General features: G+C 46.9%; 1 protein-coding gene across 2 annotated transcripts in view; it reads right to left on the bottom strand.

The window, feature by feature from the left end:
* The window catches only part of camk2a (calcium/calmodulin-dependent protein kinase II alpha), a 292,509-nt gene that overhangs the window by 85,529 nt on the left and 186,352 nt on the right, over nucleotides 1-20,628 (bottom strand). The gene's annotated exons all lie outside the window — the stretch shown is intronic.

Genomic DNA, 20,628 nt, shown 5'->3' on the forward strand with positions numbered 1-20,628 from the left:
TTACCTGATATTAATAATGTTAACAACCAATTAGGACAGAACTAAATCACACACATACACACACACATACATACACACACACACACACACACACACACATAACAAACATACTGACAGAAACACAATAATAATAATAATAATAATAATAATAATAATAATATAATATAGAATCGTCGCTCCTCCAGGAATCGTCACCTTGACGTAGTGGATGGGTTTGTGTGTCCCGGTGATCCTGGGAGCTGTGTTGTTGGGGGCAATAGCCCCTGTTAGGGTCTCCCAAGGCAAACTAGTCCCAGGGGAGGGCACAGACTAAGAGCGATTCTCAAAAATCCCAATGAATTTACACATGCAGAGTTAGAGCACCTTGCCTAGAAAAGGGAAACCGGGGCCCCCTCCTGGAGCCAGACCTAGGAGGGGAGCTCGCTGACGAGTGTTTGGCGGCTGGGCCTTGGCCCATGGGGCCCGGTCGAGCCCAGCCCAAAAAACAGAACATGGAGCCACCACCCCGTGGACCCACCACACGCTGGGATGATCACTGTGGTAGGGTGCAATGCAGGCCGGGCAGCAGGCAAAGGCAGGGACCAGGGCGTGCCGACTTCCGGCATCGCAGATTGGTCCTCGGGACGTGGAATGTCACCTCTTTGGCAGGGAAGGAGCCGGAGCTGGTGCAGGAGGTAGAGTGGTACCAACTAGATATAGTTGGGCTCACCTTCACATATAGCATGGGCTCTGGTACCATGAGTGGGTCACCTCTATACGACTACAAGTCGCTGGGGGGAAAGGCTCTGAATGTTGTGTGTGCTTATGCACCGAATAGCAGTTTGGAGTATCCAGCCTTCTTTGAGTCTCTGGGTGGTGTCCTGGATAGGCTCCGCCTCGGGACTCTACAGTTCTGCTGGGGGACTGCTACGCTCACGTGGGCAGTGATGGAGCAACCTGGAGGAGCGTGATTGGAAGGAACGACCTCCCTGATCGGAACCCGAGCGGTGCCTTTTTATTGGACTTCTGTGCGAGTCATGCATTGGCCATAACAAACACCATGTTCGAACATAAGGTAGTTCATAAGTGTACTTGGTACCAGAACACCTTAGGCCGAAGATCGATGATAGACTTTGTGGTCGTATCATCAGATCTGCGGCCATATGTTTTGGACACTCGGGTGAAGAGAGGAGCAGAGCTGTCAACTGATCACCACCTGGTGGTGAGTTGGATCAGATGGCGGGGAAGGCTGCCGGACAGGCCTGGCAAACCCAAACATATAGTGAGGGTGAACTGGGAACGTCTGGCGGAGGCCCCTGTCCATGAGGTCTTCAACTCCCACCTCTGGAAGAAGTTCTCGTGTATTCCGAGGTAGGCTGGGACATGGAGTTTGAGTGGGCCATGTTCAAAGCCTCTATTGCAGATGCGATCATAAGGTCATCCGTGCCTGTCGAGGCGGCAACCCAAGAATCCACTAGTGGACACTGGTGGTGAGGGAAGCCATCAGACTGAAGACGCAGGCCTTTTGCACTTGATTGGCCCAGGGGTCTCCTGAAGCAGCAGACAGGTACTGGGACGCCAAAAAGGCTGCCACTTCAGCGGTCGCGGAAGCAAAAACTCGGGTGTGGGAGGAGTTCGGTGAGGCTATGGAGGAGGATTTTCAGTTGGCCTTAAAGAAGTTCTGGCAAACCATCCGGCGACTCAGGAAGGGGAAGCAAGGCTTGACTCAGGCTGTGTTCAGCCGGGGAGGGGAACTGTTGACCCGGACTGGGGATGTTGTCGAGCGGTGGAAAGAACCTTTTGAGGAGTTCCTGAGCCCGGCTAACATGTTCTCAGTGGAGGAGGTAGAGTCTGAAGACACAGGGGAAGCCCCGCCCATATCCCTGGCAGAGGTCTCTGAGGTAGTTAAGAAGCTCCTCGGTGGCAAGGCGCCGGGTGTGGATGAAATTCGCCCTGAGATGCTGAAGGCTCTGGACATTGTTGGGCTGTCTTGGTTGACACGCCTCTTCAGTGTCCCGTGGAGGTCAGGGACAGTACCTGTGGAGTGGCAGACTGGGGTGGTGGTTCCCATATTCAAAAAGGGGGACCGGAGGATGTGCTCCAATTATCCGGGCATCACATTGCTCAGCCTACCTGATAAAGTCTACTCTAGGGTGCTCGAAAGGAGGCTTCGACCGATTGTCGAACCTCGGATTCAGGAGGAACAACGCGGATTCCATCCTGGTTTTTGAATAATGGACCAACGCTTTACCCTTGCGGAAGTACTGAGGGGGGCATGGGAGTTTGACCAGACAGTCTATAAGTGTTTTGTGGACTTGGAGAAGGCTTACGACTGTGTACCCCAGGACACTCTGTGGGGGGTACTGCGGGAATATGGGGTACCGGGGCATTTGCTACAAGCCATCCGGTCCTTGTATAACCAAAGTGAGAGCAGTGTCTGCATTCTCAGCACTAAGTCAAACACGTTTTCATTGGGTGTCGGACTCCACCAAGGTTGTCCTTTGTCTCCGATTCTGTTTGTGATATTCATGGACAGGATCTCAAGGCGCAGCCAAGGTGAGGAGTGTGTCCGTTTTGGGAACCTCAGAATTGCATATCTGCTCTTCGCAGATGATGCAGTTTTGTTGGCTTCATCAGAACGAGACCTCCAGCGTGCACTGGTGCAGTTTGCAGCTGAGTATGAAATGGCTGGGATGAGAGTCAGCACCTCCAAGTCTGAGGCCATGGTTCTCTACCGGAAAATGGTGGATTACCCCCTCCGGGTTGGGATGAGTTGTTGCCTCAAGTGAAAGATTTCAAGTATCTCGGGGTCTTGTTCATGAGTGAGGGTAGGATGGAGCGGGAGATTGACAGGCAGATTGATGCAGCATCAGTAGTAATGCGGACGTTGTACCGGACCATTGTAGTGAAGAGGGAGCTGAGCAGAAAGGCAAAGCTCTGCATTTACCAGTCAATCTTGGTTCCAACCCTCACCTATGGTCATGCACTTTGGGTAGTGACCGAAAGGGTGAGATCGCGGATACAAGCGGCTGAAACGAGTTTCCTCTGTAGGGCGTCTGGGCTCAGCCTTAGAGATAGGGTGAGGAGCTCGGACATCCGGAGGGAGCTCGGAGTAGAGCCACTGCTCCTTCGCGTCAAATGGAGCCAGTTGAGGTGGTTTGGGCATCTGATTAGGATGCCCCCTGTGCGCCTTCCTTTGGAAGTTTACCGGGCACCGCCAACTGGGAGGAGACCCCGGGGTAGACCCAGAACTCGCTGGAGGGACTACATCTCCAATCTGGCCTGGGAACGCCTTGGGATCCCCCAGGAGGAGCTGGAGGGCGTTGCTGGGGAGAGGGACATCTGGAGTGCCCTACTTAGCTTGCTGCCACCGCGACCCGACCCCGGAGAAGCGGCTGATGATAAATGAATGAATGAATGATAATAATAATACTGTTAATAATGTTAATAATAATAATGATGATGATAATAATAATGATAATAATAATGTTAATAATAATAATGATGTATATACATAATGGTAATCTACTACTACTTTAGGCTGCTCCCGTTAGGGGGCGCCACAGCGGATCATTCGTTTCCATTTCTCCCTGTCTTCTGCATCTTCCTCTGTCAAACCAACCAGCTGCATGTCCTCCCTCACCACATCCATAAACCTCCTCTTTGGCCTTCCTCTTCTCCTCTTCCCTGGCAGCTCCATATTCAGCATCCTTCTCCCAATATACCCAGCATCTCTCCTCCACACATGTCCAAACCATCTCAATCTTGCCTCTCTTGCTTTGTCTCCAAACCGTCCAACCTGAGCTGTCCCTCTAATATAATCATTCCTAATCCTGTCCTTCTTCGTCACTCTCAGTGAAAATCTTAGCATCTGCAACTACCACCTCCAGCTCTACCTCCTGCCTTTTCATTAGTGCCACTGTCTCCAAACCATATAACATAGCTGGTCTCACTACCATCATGTAAATCTTCCCTTTAACTCTCGCTGGTACCCTTCTGTCACACATCACTTCTGACACTCTTCTCCACCCACTCCTCCCTGCCTGCACTCTCTTCTTCATCTCTCTTCTCCACTCCCCGTTACTTTGGACAGTTGACCCCATGTATTTAAACTCATATGCCTTCGTCACCTCTACTCCTTGCATCCTGACCATTCCACTGTCCTCCCTCTTATTCACGCATAGGTATCCTGTCTTGCTCCTACTGACTTTCATTCCTCTTCTCTCCAGTGCATACCTCCACCTCTCCAGACTCTCCTCAACCTGCACCCTACTCTCGCTACAGATCACAATGTCATCCGCGAACATCATCGTCCATGGAGACTCCTGCCTGATCTCGTCCGTCAACCTGTCCATCACCACTGCAAACAAGAAAGGGCTCAGAGCTGATCCTTGATGTAATCCCACCTCCACCTTGAACCCATCTGTCATTCCAACTGCACACCTCACCACTGTCACACTGCCCTCATACATATCCTGCAGCACTCCTTTATACATCTCTGCAACTCCTGACTTCCTCATACAATACCACACCTCCTCTCTCGGCACCCTGTCATATGCTTTCTCTAAATCCACAAAGACACAATTTAACTCATTCTGGCCTTCTCTATACTTCTCCATCAACATTCTCAAAGCAAACATCGCATCTGTGGGACTCTTTCGTGGCATGAAACCATACTGCTGCTCGCTAATCGTCACCTCTCCTCTTAACCTAGCTTCTATTACTCTTTCCCATATCTTCATGCTGTGGCCGATCAACTTTATACCTCTGTAGTTGCTACAGTTCTGCACATCGCCCTTGTTCTTGAAAATCGGTACCAGTATGCTTCTTCTCCACTCCTCAGGCATCCTCTCACTTTCCAAGACTGTGTTAAACAATCTAGTTAAAAACCCCACTGCCGTCTCTCCTAAACATCTCCATGCTTCCACGGGTGTCATCTGGACCAACTGCCTTTCCAGTCTTCATCCTCTTCATAGCTGCCCTCACCTCTTCCTTGCTAATCCACTGCACTTCCTGAGTCACTATCCCCCCATTATCCAACCTTCTCGCTCTCTCATTTTCTTCATTCATCAGCTCCTCAAAGTACTCCTTCCACCTTCTCAGCACACTCTCCTCGCTTGTCAGCACATTTCCATCTCTATCCTTGATCACCCTAACTTGCTTCACATCCTTTGCAGCTCGGTCCCTCTGTTTAGGCAATCGGTACAAGTTCTTTTCTCCTTTCTTAGTGTCTAACCTCTCACACAACTCACCATACACCTTTTCCTTTTCCTTTGCCACAACTCTCTTCGCTTTACGCTACATCTCCTTGTACTCCTGCCTACTCTCTTCATCTCTCTGACTATCCCTTTTCTTCTTTGCCAACCTATTCCTCTGTATAATTTGCTGTACCTCCTCATCCCATCACCAAGTCTACTCGGCTTCCTTCCTCTGTCCTGATGACACACCAAGTACCTTCCTAGCTGTCTCCCTCACTATTTCTGCAGTGCCTGCCCAGCCATCTGGCAACTCTTCACTACCACCCAGTGCCTGTGTTAACTCCTGCCTGAACTCCACATAACAGTCTTACTTCTTCAACTTCCACCATTTGATCTTCGGCTGTGCCTTCAATAATAATAATAATAATAATAATAACGATATTAATAATAATGATAATAATGATAATAAAGATGATAATAACAATAATAATAATGATAAAAAATAAAATATAATAACAATAATAATAATAATAAAAACATTAATAAGGTAACACTTCATAATAACTAAACACTGTAAAGCATTTACGACATATTAGTCAATACTTAATTGATTCATCCATTATCAAAACCACTTATCCTGCTCTCAGGGTCGCAGGGATGCTGGCACCTATCCCAGCAATCACTGGGCTTAATACTGAATTCATCCTTTATAAAATATCAACGATTCATTATTAAATCATTAAACAATTAAACACTTTAGAATTTATAAACTGTTACAAATGATTTGTTTTTATTAGTAGATTCACGTATAACAGCTAGTAAAACATGAACAATGCATTATTAAATCTAGTATTAAACACCATGTTAAGCATTTATAAATACTGTTATAAATAATTTATTTTTATTAGTAGATTCATGTATAACAGCTAGCAAAACATGAACAATATATTATTAAATCTAGTATTAAACACCATGTTAAGCATTTATAAATACTGTTATAAATGATTTGTTTTTATTAGTAGATTCATGTATAACAGCTAGTAAAACATGAATAATACATTATTAAATCTAGTATTAAACACCATGTTAAGCATTTATAAATACTGTTATACATTTTTTTATTAATAGATTCACCCCCCTCCCCAGCTTTTTCTGTCTTTTATTTTATCGAAAAAAACATTCAACATACAGCATACATATAGTAAACTAATAGGGAAATAAAATATTTCACAAACCCATCGAACTCTACAGACCCAAAGAGGACAAGAATTAAAAACGAAAACAAAGGTGGACAAGACAGAACAAGTGAGGGAACCTGTAGGCTCTGGCATGGCTCCCATCCCACAGCCCACCCCCAAAACAAAAAGAAAAATCGCAAAAACCATACTCATATACGAGCCCCAATACATCTTACAATACACACTATACGATTTAACCAACACCCAACACCACCCTCCCTTCTTCCCCAGTCACAGTAACAGTGCTCCCCTCCACAAACCCACGAATACACTCTTCTTCCTGACACAACTATACAACATATTCACATCTCTTTCCATTATATTACATTACAGTCATTTAGCCGACGCTTTTATCCAAAGCGACTTACAATAAGTGCATTTAACGTAGGAAATCAGGAGAACTACTAGTCATCAGAGGTCATAAGTGCATCTAAACAAGCATCTAAGAGCAAAACCAGTGCTAAAGTAAAAGTGCAAGAAAGAGTTTTTTGTTTTTAAATGAGTGAATACAATAAGTGCTAAGAACAAGTAACAGGGTAGTAGTTCTTAAAGAGGTGAGTTTTCAACCTGCGCCGAAAGATGGGCTGCGACTCCACTGTCCTGACATCAATGGGGAGTTCATTCCACCACTGTGGGGCCAGGACAGAAAAGAGCCGTGACAGGGTCGATCGGCAGCAAGGGCCTCTGAGCGACGGGGCAACCAGGTGTCCCGAGGCAGCACAGCGAAGGGTCGGGCGGGGGTGTAGGGCTTGACCATGGCCTGGAGATAGGAAGGAGCTGTTCCTTTCACTGCCCTGTAGGCTAGCACCAGAGTCTTATACTGGATGTGAGCAGCTACTGGGAGCCAGTGTAGGGACATGAGAAGGGGAGTTGTGTGGGAGAACATAGGGCGGTTGAACACCAGATTAGCTGCAGCATTCTGAACAAGCTCCAGAGGTCTGATGGCCGACGCTGGGGCGCCAGCAAGGAGGGAGTTGCCGTAGTCCAGCCGGGAGATGATCAGAGCCTGGATGAGCACCTGTGACATCTCGTCGTTGAGGAATGGGCGAACTATCCTGATGTTATAGAGGAGAAATCTGCAGGAGCGAGCAACCGATGCAACGTTTTCAGCAAACGACACTTGGTCGTCCAGGATCACACCCGGATTCCTCACAGTCCGAGTTGGCGTCTCCACGGTGTTGTCAATGGTGATGGCCAGGTCTCGGTGTGGGCAACCCTTCCCCGGGAGGAACATCAACTGTATCTTGTCCAGATTGAGCTTCAGGTACTGTGTCGCCATCCACTCCGAGATGTCAGTCAAGCACGCAGAAATGCGTGTCTTTACTTGTGTGTCAGAGGGAGGAAATGACAAGATCAGCTGGGTGTCATGCGAATAACAGAAGCCAATGATGTCGTGTACAGGGAGAAAAAGAGAGGACCCAGAACCGAACCCTGTGGAACGCCTGTAGTCAGTCTGCGAGGCTTCGACACAGATTCACTCCATGTCACCTGGTAGGAGCGACCTGTCAGGTAGGTTGCAAACATTGAGAGTGCAGAGCCTGTGACACCCAGCCCCTCGAGGGTAGAGAGGAGGATCTGGTGGTTCACTGTGTCTAACGCAGCTGACAGGTCCAGGAGTATCAGGACAGAGGAGACAGAGTTTGCTCTCGCAGAGTGCAGTGATTCTGTCACTGCAAGGAGGGCCGTCTCTGTCGAGTGACCCACCCTGAACCCAGACTGGTTGGGGTCCAGGAGGTTGTTCTGGTAGAGGTACAAATAAAGTTGGTTAAAGACAGCACGTTCGAAAGTTCTGGATAGAAAGGGTAGAAGGGAAACCGGTCTGTAGTTTTTGACGTCAGAGGGGTTAAGTGATGGTTTCTTGAGAAGGGGGGTGACTCTAGCAGTCTTGAAGGCAGATGGAAAGCATCCTGCCTGAAGGGAGGTGTTGATGGGGTGGGTTAGATAGGGAAGGAGTTCAGGTGCTATAGACTGAAGAAGAGGGGAGGGGACCGGGTCAGGGGAGCATGTGGTGGCACGATTGCATGTGATGAGGTTTAGAACATCGTCGGGGGAGAGGGGAGCGAGGTGGGATAGGGTGGGACGTGGAGAGGTGAGGGAGGGTGCAGAGGGTGGGATAGTGCAAGCAGCACTAACCGGGTGGTGAGAAAAGAAGGATCTGATGTCGTTTACCTTCTTGTCAAAGAAGTTAGCGAAGTCGTCAGGGAGAAGGGAGGAAGTAGGAGGTGGGGGTTGAAGAAGTGAAGAGAAGGTTTGAAAGAGTTTCTTAGGATTAGAGGCAGAGGATAGGATTTTAGAGCGACAGAAGGCAGCCTTAGCAGCAGGAGAAAGTGGAAAGAAAAGACTAGAAGTGTCTGTGAATGTTCTCATTCATCCAGGTCATGGTTATCCAAAGGAATTGAATCGAGTGCAACCGGACTTGGTATATATCCGTGAAGACGTTTCGCCTCTCATCCAAGAGGCTTCCTCCGTTCGTGCCTTTCTGACTAGACCAAGCCAGTCTGACTGGCTGGTGATGAGACTCAGATATTTATCCTCTTTGGAGTCGTTATCAGAGCTATGATGTCCATGGCTCTTTGTGTTCCGATGTTTAGCAACGCCCGTCGTTATCAGATGTATTGATATGCGTGGCTCTTTTGTGTTCCGATGTTAAGCCACGCCCGTCGTTATCAGAGCTATTGATGTGCATGGCTCTTTGTGATCCGATGTTAAGCAGCGACGGTCGTTGGGGGTGTTAGTTTCGACTTCGTTAGTGCTCCATTCAGTGGTCATGAGAGTGGTTGGAGCCGTTGGTGACCGACTGTTGTTCTTGGAGGCTAGGCTTCTCGAGTCTCCTGGGTACAGATGAAAGGACGGCATTGTAAGTGGGAGATAGGTGGTGTCGCACACCTCCTCCACTGTTGAGGGATGGTTTTTCCAGTTTCGCATAGATGGCTTCCTTCACCTCTCTTTCAACCATCTATCTCCCCTGTCCAAAATATGTACGTTGCTGTCCTCGAAGGAGTGTCTTCTCCTTTAGGTGTAGATAAACTGCTGAGTCTTGTCCTGCGGAGTTTGGCCTTCTGTGTCGGGCCATCCGTTTGTGTAGTGGTGGTTTGGTTTATCCTATGTATCTGTTAGTGCAATCCTCATTGCATTGTACAGCATACACCAGATTGCTTTTTTGGGTGTGTGGTACACGGTCTTTGGGATGAACCAGTCTTTGTTGGAGTGTGTTGCTGGGTTTGAAGTATACCGGGATGCGGTGTTTGTTAAAAATTCTCCTGAGTTTCTCGGAGACCCCAGAAACACACGGGATGACTATGTTATTCCCTCTGTTCCTTTTCTCCTCCTCGCTCACCTGGTTGGTCTTTTTGGAACGTGTTGCAGTTTTCACAAAGGTCCAACTGGGGTAGCCGCAGGTTTTTAAAGCTCCCCTCAGGTGTTTGTGTTCTTCCCGTTGGGCCTGAGTGCTGCTGGGCACATTGTCAGCTCTGTGTTTCAGAGTTCTGATGACGCTCAGTTTGTGTTCCAGAGGGTGGTGTGAGTCGAAAAGTAGATATTGGTCCGCGTGTGTAGGTTTCCTGTAAACCCCAATACATCTGATAACGACGGGTGTTGTTAAACATCGGAACACAAAAGAGCAACTCATATCTATGGCTCTGTTAGCGACGGGCGTTGCTAAACATCGGATCACAAAGAGCCATGGACATCAATAGCTCTGATAACGACTTCAAAGAGGATAAATATCTAAGTTTCATCACAAGCCAGTCAGACTAGCTTGGTCTAGTCAGAAAGGCATGAACCGATGAAGCCTCTTGATTTAGAATTTTTAACAAACACCGCGTCCTATTTCCAGATTGGAAATAGGATAGTGTCTAGTAAAGATAAGGCCCAGCTGGTTGCCGGCCTTGTGGGTAGGAGGAGAGGGTGAGAGGTGAAGGTCAAAGGAGGAGAGGAAAGAGAGAAGAGGATCTAGCTTGTTAGTGTGGATGTTGAAGTCACCGAGAAGGATAAGTGCAGAGTCATCAACAGGGAAATGCGAGACAAGTTTGTCAAGCTCCTCCAGAAACTCACCAAGGGGGCCTGGTGGGTGGTACACAACCACGATGGTGAGTTTGACTGGGTAAGAGACAGTAACAGCATGAAATTCAAAAGAGAAAATTTTGGAATGGAGACAAGAGAGTATTTCCATTTCAGGGAGATTAGCAGGCCAGTACCACCACCCCGCCTCCCAACTCTGTGAGTGTGAGAAAAAGAGTACACATCAGACAGAGCTGCGGGTGTGGTAGTGTTTTCTGACATGATCCGGGTCTCAGTTAGAGCAAGAAAGTTGAGGGAGAGCAAGGATGCGTAGCCTGAGATAAACTCAGCTTTCGGCACCGCAGACTGGCAATTCCAGAGCCCTCCTGTCGCCACTTGCTCAACATGAGTGGAGAGAGTGGGATAGATGAGATTGGTAGGGTCACAGCACCTAGGAGTGACCCAACGTCTATGCCAGCCCCGAGAAGAGGAAAGGACAGGAATGCGAAGGAAACACATAGTCTATACTAGGTACACAAGATACAGATGACTGACTGGATCTAAAAAGAGCAGTCCATGCTTGACGAAGTCTTGGCTTGAAAAAGTTGCACTTGCTTTTGTTCATTCTAGTCTTTGTTCAACCTAGACCTGTTTACCCTCGGCTTGTTTGCCTGATGCTTCCACGTAGCAGCAGCGATTTAAAGAACACTGATTGCTAATTGTCTGCTAGGAGTGCAGGCCACACCCTGGCCACTTAACATCCAATTGGCCAACGTGGTACACTGAAAATAGGCTTATTGCCCAGAAACTGGACACTTATGTAAAACTCTATCAAACCTCACACAATACTATTAAAACTGCAAACAGCAAGTTACCAAAGAATATATGTATAAGCTAAAAAGATAACTAAGTCTAAACAGCTAGGCAACAAGACATATTTAAGGACACACTGGGTGAAAAACAGCTACAGCTAGATTAAGTAAATAAGACAAGTAAGTAAATAGAATAAGACAGCTAGAGCTAGAATAAGATCCCACTAGGAACCAGCAGCAGATCTATAGAGAAAATGACCAATACTCAAGCAGTTGGAATAAGACTAATAGCAGCTTGTTAAGCAAGAAAGATGATACTTACTCTATTCTAGACGAACCAGCAATTCAGAATCGCTCCAGAAATCGCTCCATTTTGCTCCTCAAAACACTACACACCTCAGGTTTCCTCTTTTCATAATGAGCTATATTCATCCTTAGCGTGACAGCAAACCCTGCATGGCTTAAAACATAATCTAATAAATGTACACTGTTGAACTTTACCAGTAACCCAAACAACCACAATTCTCTCCATACCATTCCATAAACAAACCCCCTCTCCTACATCTACTTATTAATTCTGTCAACAAACCACCTCTCCTACATCTACTTATTAATTCTGTAAACAAACCACCTCTCCATCGTCTACTTATTAATTCTGTCAACAAACCACCTCTCCTACATCTACTTATTAATTCTGTCAACAAAACACCTCTCCTACATCTACTTATTAATTCCTTCATTTTCATCATGGATCCTTCAACACACAACATTCAACAAACTCGTGCATAAATCTTTTCTCTCCCACACCAATGACATCCTTTCTTCACATTCACATCTAACTTACTAATTATTACATTATTGATCACCCTGTTGTGTCTTAATAAAAATCAAAAGTCTCACATTCAACACTGTTCCACTTCACTCTCAGATTCCTCCATACCCTCCTACATCCATTTCATTCATAACCCTCTCCCACACTTTCTCCACAGCCACTCTTCTCACTTCTTCCCCTCTTAAACATCTATACATCCCTCTCTTGATCTTTCCCATCATCCTCTCTGCTGTACCCAACCACATTTCATCACCCCTTCCCCTCACTTAATCTGCCGGTACCTGTGCCCTCATAAACCCTGGCACATACTCATACACTTGATCCCTTATCTTTTTAAACCCCGCTCTCCAAGTCACCCTGTTGTAAATTGTCCATCCATCTATCCATCCATCCATCCATTATTCAAACTGCTTATCCTGCTCTCAGGGTCGCGGGATGCTAGAGCCCATCCCAGCAGTCATTGGGCAGCAGGAGGGGAGACACTCTGGACAGGCCACCAGGCCATTACAGAGCAGAGACATTCATATCTAGGGACAATTTAGTAGGGCCGATTCACCTGACCTATACCCGATTCACCTGACCTATATGTCTTTGGACTATGGGAGGAAACCGGACCACCCGGAGGAAACCCACGCGGACACAGGGAGAACATGAAATCTCCACATGGAGGACTACCTGGGATGACCCCCTAGGTGGGACAACCCCGGGGTTTGAACCCAGGACCTTCTTGTTGTGAGGCAACCACGCTAACTACTGCGCCACCGTGCCGCCCCTGTAATTGTCCAACAGTTTAGATTTCCCAGCTTTTTCAGGAAGCCAGGTAAGGCTGTAGCCAACTTGGTAGCCGAGCTGAGGCAGCTGTCAAGAGCATTGTGATTTCGGGGCACTGTTGGATGACATGCTGTCTGACAGATTGGTATGTGGCATTATTAATGACGCCATACAACGTCACATGCTGGGGGAAACCCCACTGTTGCCTTTCAAGAAGGCCCTTGAGATTTCCCAAGTTACGGAGCTGACTGCCAATAATGCCAAAGCTATCCAGAAGTGGAATGGTGGGTCGCAAGGTCAGGAGAGAGACTGGTAAACATTCGAAGCGAGTGGAATGTTTTCGATGTGGAGGGACACACTATGCAAACTATTGCAAATTCAAAGACACCATCTGCCATGCTTATAGTGAAAAGGGACACTTAGCTAAAAAGTGCAGGAGTTCAAAGGGTAAGGGTAAGATTGGGCAGGGAAAAAGCTCAGAAGGCTGAGGCAGCCACACACCACCTAGAAGAAGCAGAAGAAGAGACAGCGTGTGCCTTCAACATGTTTGGAGTGGAAACGGATGAGGACCCACTTGAAGACAGAACTAAGTCTGCAGGATGGCTGCATCTTTTGGGGTTCAAGGGTCATCAAACCTCCCCCTGGCCATACACAGATTGTGGAAGAAGTACATTTCTCTCATCCAGATGTGTGTTGGATGAAAAGCCTTGTAAGAGCCTACGTCTGGTGGCCAAGAATGGATCATAATCTGGAGAACAAGGTAAAATCATCCACCCAGTGTCAACCAATCAGAAAATGGCATCACCAGCTCCTTTGCACCCACAGGAGTGGCCAGCCCGCCCCTGGTCTAGGCTACATTTAGACTTTGCTGGCCCCTTTATGGGGCAGATGTTTCTTGTAATGATGGATGCGCACTCCAAATGAATAGAGGCCCACAATCATGAGCAACATCGCAGCCCACAAAACCATAGACAAACTCAGGCTAGTGTTTGCAGTCCATGGGTTGCTGGACGCTCTTCTCACTGATAATGGCCCAACGTTCACCAGTGAGCTGTTCAGTGAGTTCATCCAACAGAATGTCATTCATCACATTCAGACGACTCCTTTCCACCCAGCTTCAAATGGTTTGGCTGAACAGGCTGTTCAGACAGTGGAAAGAAGTCTGAAATGGATGACACGGAACTCTCTTAGCACACAGCTTTTACGTTTCCTGTTTAAATACCACCTCATGCCACAAACTACAACTGCATGCACTCCAGCAGAGATGCTGATTGGATGTAGGCTCAAGTCGAGATTGGACCTGCTGAGCCCAGACATGAACGCGAAAGTGGAGAGAAAGCAGGAAAAGCAGAAGGAGGGACATGGTCACCATGCACGAGAGGGACAGTTGTAACTGGATGACAATGTCTATGTGAGAAACTTCAGCAGTAATAACAACCAAAAATGGCTACCTGGGGTTATTCTTAGGCAGAGTGGTCAAGTCTCCTATGTTTTTAAGCTGACTGATGGACGTGTTTTCCACAGACATGAGGACCATGTGCGCATGCGTCATGATATAGGCTCAGAGACAGTTCCCACAGAGTTACCAAGTTGAGACGGACTAATGTGGGAGCAGGTTCGCCAGCGAGAGACACAGGCAGAGGTGTCTGTGTCTCCTGAAGAGGATGGACAGGCTCGCACTGATGAACAGACCCCTGTCATGCCCCAAACACCAGATCCACCGAAAACACCCTCACCAGTGGTGCCTGCTGGGTCACCGGGGGTATTGCACAGATCACAATGCACTTGCAAACCTCCAGACAGAAAGAATGTGTGACTGAACAGTTTAGGTTAGCCTGAATGTTGAATCTGTCATGCTTTTCGCTTCCGCTTCCGGTGTGGGAAGATGGCGGCACAAATTCATGTTTGCAGCAGCCTCACACAGTACCATCCATGAAGTGTCTTTGTCCACGTCTGTGTCTAAGTTTGTCTTCATTTGAAGGGTGGGAGAACTGGAGCTGGATCGGCTGGGATAGCTTGGTCTGCTGCGTCCTGTGGGCCCAGGGACCACGGCCCTGCCTGGAGCTGTGCCTGAAGAGGATCTGACATGACATGGAAGAGGGACAGGCTAAGCTAACGGCTAACCGGGGGCAGTCTGGTGGCGGTCTCGTTTAGCCTTGACTATGTCTTTAGTATTGCCATGTGGAGTGCGGGGAGGTGTGTCGAAGGTGCCTGGCTGGAAAAGCTGGAATTGGATCAGTTGAGAGAGCCTGGTCTGCTGCATCTTATAGGCCCAAGGACATCAGCAGGTTTTAGATTTGGGTGCCTGTATTGTTAAACTGCTGCGAAAACACCAGCAGGTTTTAGCTTCAGGCGCCTGAATTGTTAAACTGCTGAGGAGAGACTAGCAGGTTTTAGATTCGGGCGCCTGTATTGTTAAACTGCTGAGGAGACACCAGCAGGTTTTAGCTTCAGTTGCCTGTATTGTTAAACTGCTGCGGAGAGACCAGCAGGTTTTAGCTTCAGGTGCCAGTATTGTTAAATACCTGAGGAGACACCAGCAGGTTTTAGCTTCAGGTGCCTGTATTGTTAAACTGCTGCGGAGACACCAGCAGGTTTTAGCTTCAGGCGCCTGTATTGTTGAAGTGACTTGGAGACACCAGCAGGTTTTAGCTTCTGGGCGCCTGTTTTGTTGAAGTGACATGGAGACACCAGCAGGTTTTAGCCTCTGGCGCCTGTATTGTTGAAGTGACTTGGAGACACCAGCAGGTTTTGGCTTCTGGGCGCCTGTATTGTTGAAGTGACTTGGAGACACCAGCAGTTTTTAGCTTCAGGCGCCTGTATTGTTGATGTGACTTGGAGACACCAGTAGGTTTCAGCTTCTGGGCGCCTGTATTGTTGAAGTGACGTGGAGACACCAGCAGGTTTTAGCTCTGGGCGCCTGTATTGTTGAAGTGACTTGGAGACACCAGCAGGTTTTAGCTTCTGGGCGCCTGTATTGTTGAAGTGACTTAGAGACACCAGCAGGTTTCAGCTTCTGGGCGCCTGTATTGTTGAAGTGACTTGGAAACACCAACAGGTTTTAGCTTCAGGCGCCTGTATTGTTGAAGTGACTTGGAGACACCAGCAGGTTTTAGCTTCTGGGCGCCTGTATTGTTGAAGTGACGTGGAGACACCAGCAGGTTTTAGCTTCTGGGCGCCTGTATTGTTGAAGTGACTTGGAGACACCAGCAGTTTTTAGCTTCAGGCGCCTGTATTGTTGATGTGACTTGGAGACACCAGCAGGTTTTAGCTTCAGGCGCCTGTTTTGTTGATGTGACTTGGAGACACCAGTAGGTTTCAGCTTCTGGGCGCCTGTATTGTTGAAGTGACTTGGAGACACCAGCAGGTTTTAGCTTCTGGGCGCCTGTATTGTTGAAGTGACTTGGAGACACCAGCTTCTGGGCGCCTGTATTGTTGAAGTGACTTGGAGACACCAGCAGGTTTTAGCTTCTGGGCGCCTGTATTGTTGAAGTGACTTGGAGACACCAGCAGGTTTTAGCTTCTGGGCGCTTGTATTGTTGAAGTGACTTGGAGACACCAACAGGTTTTAGCTTCAGGCGCCTGTATTGTTGAAGTGACTTGGAGACACCAGCAGGTTTCAACTGTACGCAGGCTGGACCCAGCAGTGGTACTGTTTCCCCAGTTACAGTTGGGGAATGTTGGACCTTCAAGGGGGGGATGTGTTGTAATGTGATCATTATAAAATAAGTTAATACTGTAGCGAATTCGGGGGGCGGGAGACATCGCGAACCCCTCGACTAAAGGGTCCGACCCGTTAGCCAAGGGCCCACGTGTCTACTTATCCATGCACCTTACACGACTAATTAGCATAATGGCAATATAGCCATACTCCCACTAGGGGTAGCTGTTTGTTAGGAGATGCTGTTTTCCGGAGTTTCTGGGCTGTGGGGTCCGTTCTGTGAGTGTGTTTGGGTGGTGGTGGTGGTGGTGGTGGTGGGGGGTAAGCTCCGTCACCACTACAAGCTAGTCGCCCTAAGCCTCTTTGTAAAACCCAGATAAGGTTCACCCTGGAGCATGATGGAGCTGCCACGTGGTGCTGTTTAGAAGCAGAAGCTGCTGCCGCAGGAAGTGTTCATAAAATAGCTGCTGACACATCCGTTAAGTGTATATGAGCATATCATCATCTTCTTCAAATGATGGCCTAAGTCATATACCAAGTTTTTCAAAAAACAGAATAAAGTGAAACAAATATAGAATAAATGATATTTCTTAATCATTTCACACAAAAGGGTTGTCAACAGTCATACTATATTGTCATAACCTTTTTGTTTGAAATGATTAACAAATATCGTTTATTCTATAATTGTTTAGCTTTATTCGGTTTTTTGAAAAACTTTAAAATATGACTGAGGCCATTATTTTAAGAAGGTGACGATATGACATATATATATATATATATATATATATATATATATATTAAGCACACATTAATTAAAAGCACATGAAAGTATGTAATTTGTTTATTAACTATTTACTAATAATCTCATGTACATTAACAACTTCTTCACCACTGGTTTAATAATAATTATAATAATAATGATAATATAATAACAATAATAGTAATAATATAATAATAATGATAATAATATTAGTAATAATAATAATAATGATAATAATAAAATCTACTACTACTTTCGGCTGCTCCCGTTAGGGGGCGCCACAGCGGATCATCCGTTTCCATTTCTTCCTGTCTTCTGCGTCTTCCTCTGTCACACCAGCCGCCTGCATGTCTTCCCTCACCACATCCATAAACCTCCTCTTTGGCCTTCCTCTTCTCCTCTTCCCTGGCAGCTCCATATTCAGCATCCTTCTCCCAGTATACCCAGCATCTCTCCTCCACACATGTCCACACCATCTCCATCTTGTCTCTCTTGCTTTGAATGATAATAATAATATAATAATAGTAATAATAACAATAATGATAATAATATAATAATAATAATAATATTAATATAATAATGGTAATAATAATAATATTTATAATAATAATAATAATAATAATTACATTTATATAGTGCTTTATCGAGACACATAAAGCGCTTCACAGTGAAGGGGGTAACTCACCTCAACCACCACTAGTGTGCAGCACCACCTGGCTGATGCATGGCAGAACCTCGCCACACATCAGCTTGTGGTGGAATCATTGAGCCAATTAGCTATGTCCTATCGGACTCGAACCTATTTTTTTTGGCACTGAGTTGCGTTGTTGCCTCCTGACTAGACCCTTGCGTGTATTGTACCGGCTCTCGGATGTCCGAGGCTCTGGATGAAAGCGTCCACTAGATGAAAGCGTAACATTGTGAGGTTGTAGTTATGTAGGATGAGTAGGTGGCCAGATGGCCAGGTTCAGGAATCAGGGATCAGGAACACTTGACACCGTTTCCCCCAGCCCACAGCAGTGCAACATAAAGACAAAAACACTTGTCCAGAAACTACAACAACACACATATCAACTGCAAAAAAATCACTGTCCAAGAGAACGAATGCAGGATGACTGTAGGAAGTGCCGGTCTGCACGGGCCAGCAGTTAGCTTAGCCTGCCCCGCTTCCGCGTCCTGTCAGACCGGCCTCGGTGTTTCCTGCTCAGGCGCAGCTCCGGCAGACGGGGCCGTGATCCCTGGGCCCACCAGACCCCACAGACCAGGCTCCCCCAGCCGATCCAACGCCAGCTCTCCCTGCCATACACCTTCGCCGCACCTCCCTGCACTCTACACGAGACAACACTCAAAACAGTCAACGCCAGGTGAGGTTACAGGGTCGGATGTTCCAAGTCGGACTCTGGCAGGTGGGATAATAAAAGCCTCGGCGTGAATTTGGAAAAGGTCCCGGTCAATTCATTTTTATTTTTTTTGTGTGTGGTATTTTCCCCTTTTTTCTCTCCAATTGTATCCGGCCCATTACCCCACTCTTCCAAGCCGTCCCGGTCACTGCCCCACACCCTGTGCTGATCCGGAGAAGGCTGCGAACTACCACATTTCTCCTCTGATACATGTGGAGTCTCAAGCCGCTTCTTTTCACCTGACAGCGAGGAGTTTCGCCAGGGGGCGCGAGGGAGGATCACGCTATTCCCCCCAGTTCCCCCTCCCTCCTAACAGGGTGCCCGACCGACCAGAGGAGGCGCTAGCGCAGCGACCAGGACACATACCCACATCAGGCTTCCCACCCACAAACACGTCCAATTGTGTCAGTAGGGACGCCCAACCAAGCCGGAGGTAACACGGGGATTCGAACGGCTGATCCCCGTGTTGGTAGGCAACGGAATAGACCGTCACACTACCCTGACGCCAGGCCCATTCATTTTAAATCAACAAACAAAACATGGTTGGGAATGTTGCCAGGACACCGGGGACCCCCTACTCTTTGTGATAAGTGTCATGGCATCTTTAATGACCCCAGTGAGCCAGGACCTCGGTTTATCGTCTCATCTGAAGGACGGCACCTCCTACAGCAGTGTCCCTGCCACTGCATTGGGGCATTGGGATTTTTTTTTTAGGACCAGAGGGAAGACTGCCCCCTACCGGCCCAACAACACCACGTCCGGCAGCAACTCATTCCCAGGAGGTCTCCCATCCAAGTACTAGCCAAGCCCACACCTGATTAGCTTCCATGATTCAGCAGAGCCAGGGTGCATGTTGGTAAATATTAAAATACTGTACTTCATGTAGGTATGGTAAACAAGTCATGTATAAAGTATGCCAGTGCAGTTATCAAACACCTTACAAATGGCCGCATCAATGAAAGTAAGTGCTTAACTGTGCTTAGCAATAGCTTAGTAATGATTTAATAATGTTTCACTAATGATGAACTACTATAAATGAACCAACTGACAAAAAAATCATTTGTAGTAGTGTTTATCAATGCTTAACGTAGTGTTTAGCAATAGCTTTGTAATGAGTTAATAATGTATTGTTAATGTTTTATAAAGGATGAATTAACTAATATGTTGTAAATGCTTGATAGTGTTTAGTTATTATAGTGTTACCAGTAATAGTAATAATAATAATAATAATAATATGATAAGAACACATCTTATTTAGAGAAAGAATAAAGTCAAAAGAATACCAAATGAAAGATACAATAGACAGATAAAAAGTTACACGGGGCAGGAGGGAGACAGGCAGGCATGAACAGGTGGACAAGTACACAAAAAGAGAGCTGGATTATTTTTCACAAAGCAAGATGGATGGCGTGAGGGCAGTTCATATTTGATGTTTGTTTACTTTTAATCTTTCACCATGTATCACTTATACCACGTGTAACTGTACTTTACATGCTTAGATGGGTGCTTCAAGTCCATGTGGAACAGAACAAAGGTGGTCTTATAAGGCGTCTTCTCCACGTGCACAGATAAAGGCCTGTTGTTAACTGTTGGTTGATTGCAGAGGAATGTGTGGGAGCAAGTGTGCACACACTGATTGGAGAAGTGGCCTTGGTGGGACGAGAGCTGGGAGACATGAGATAAGGAGGGGCAGAACAGACAACTGCCCCATAAGAGAGACTGTACTGTATTAATCGGGGCGCATTCAAGCATTGAATGTGTCTGTTCGCTGAACATATATTAAAATCATGTGACAATACCGTAAGAGACTTTTGTCTCGTTCCTCGTGTAATGCCAGAGTGGAATTAAATAACTGCCACGACAGATGGGTTGAAGAGTGAACTTTGGCTTTTACTCTGGTTTTTACCTTTCCACCATTAAGGCTCTCTACAGTGGGGAACATGGCCATGGTGACCTGTGACACACAGCTGACCGGATC

This window comes from Lampris incognitus, chromosome 8, assembly GCF_029633865.1.
Source record: "Lampris incognitus isolate fLamInc1 chromosome 8, fLamInc1.hap2, whole genome shotgun sequence".
Taxonomy (NCBI): Eukaryota; Metazoa; Chordata; class Actinopteri; order Lampriformes; family Lampridae; genus Lampris; species Lampris incognitus.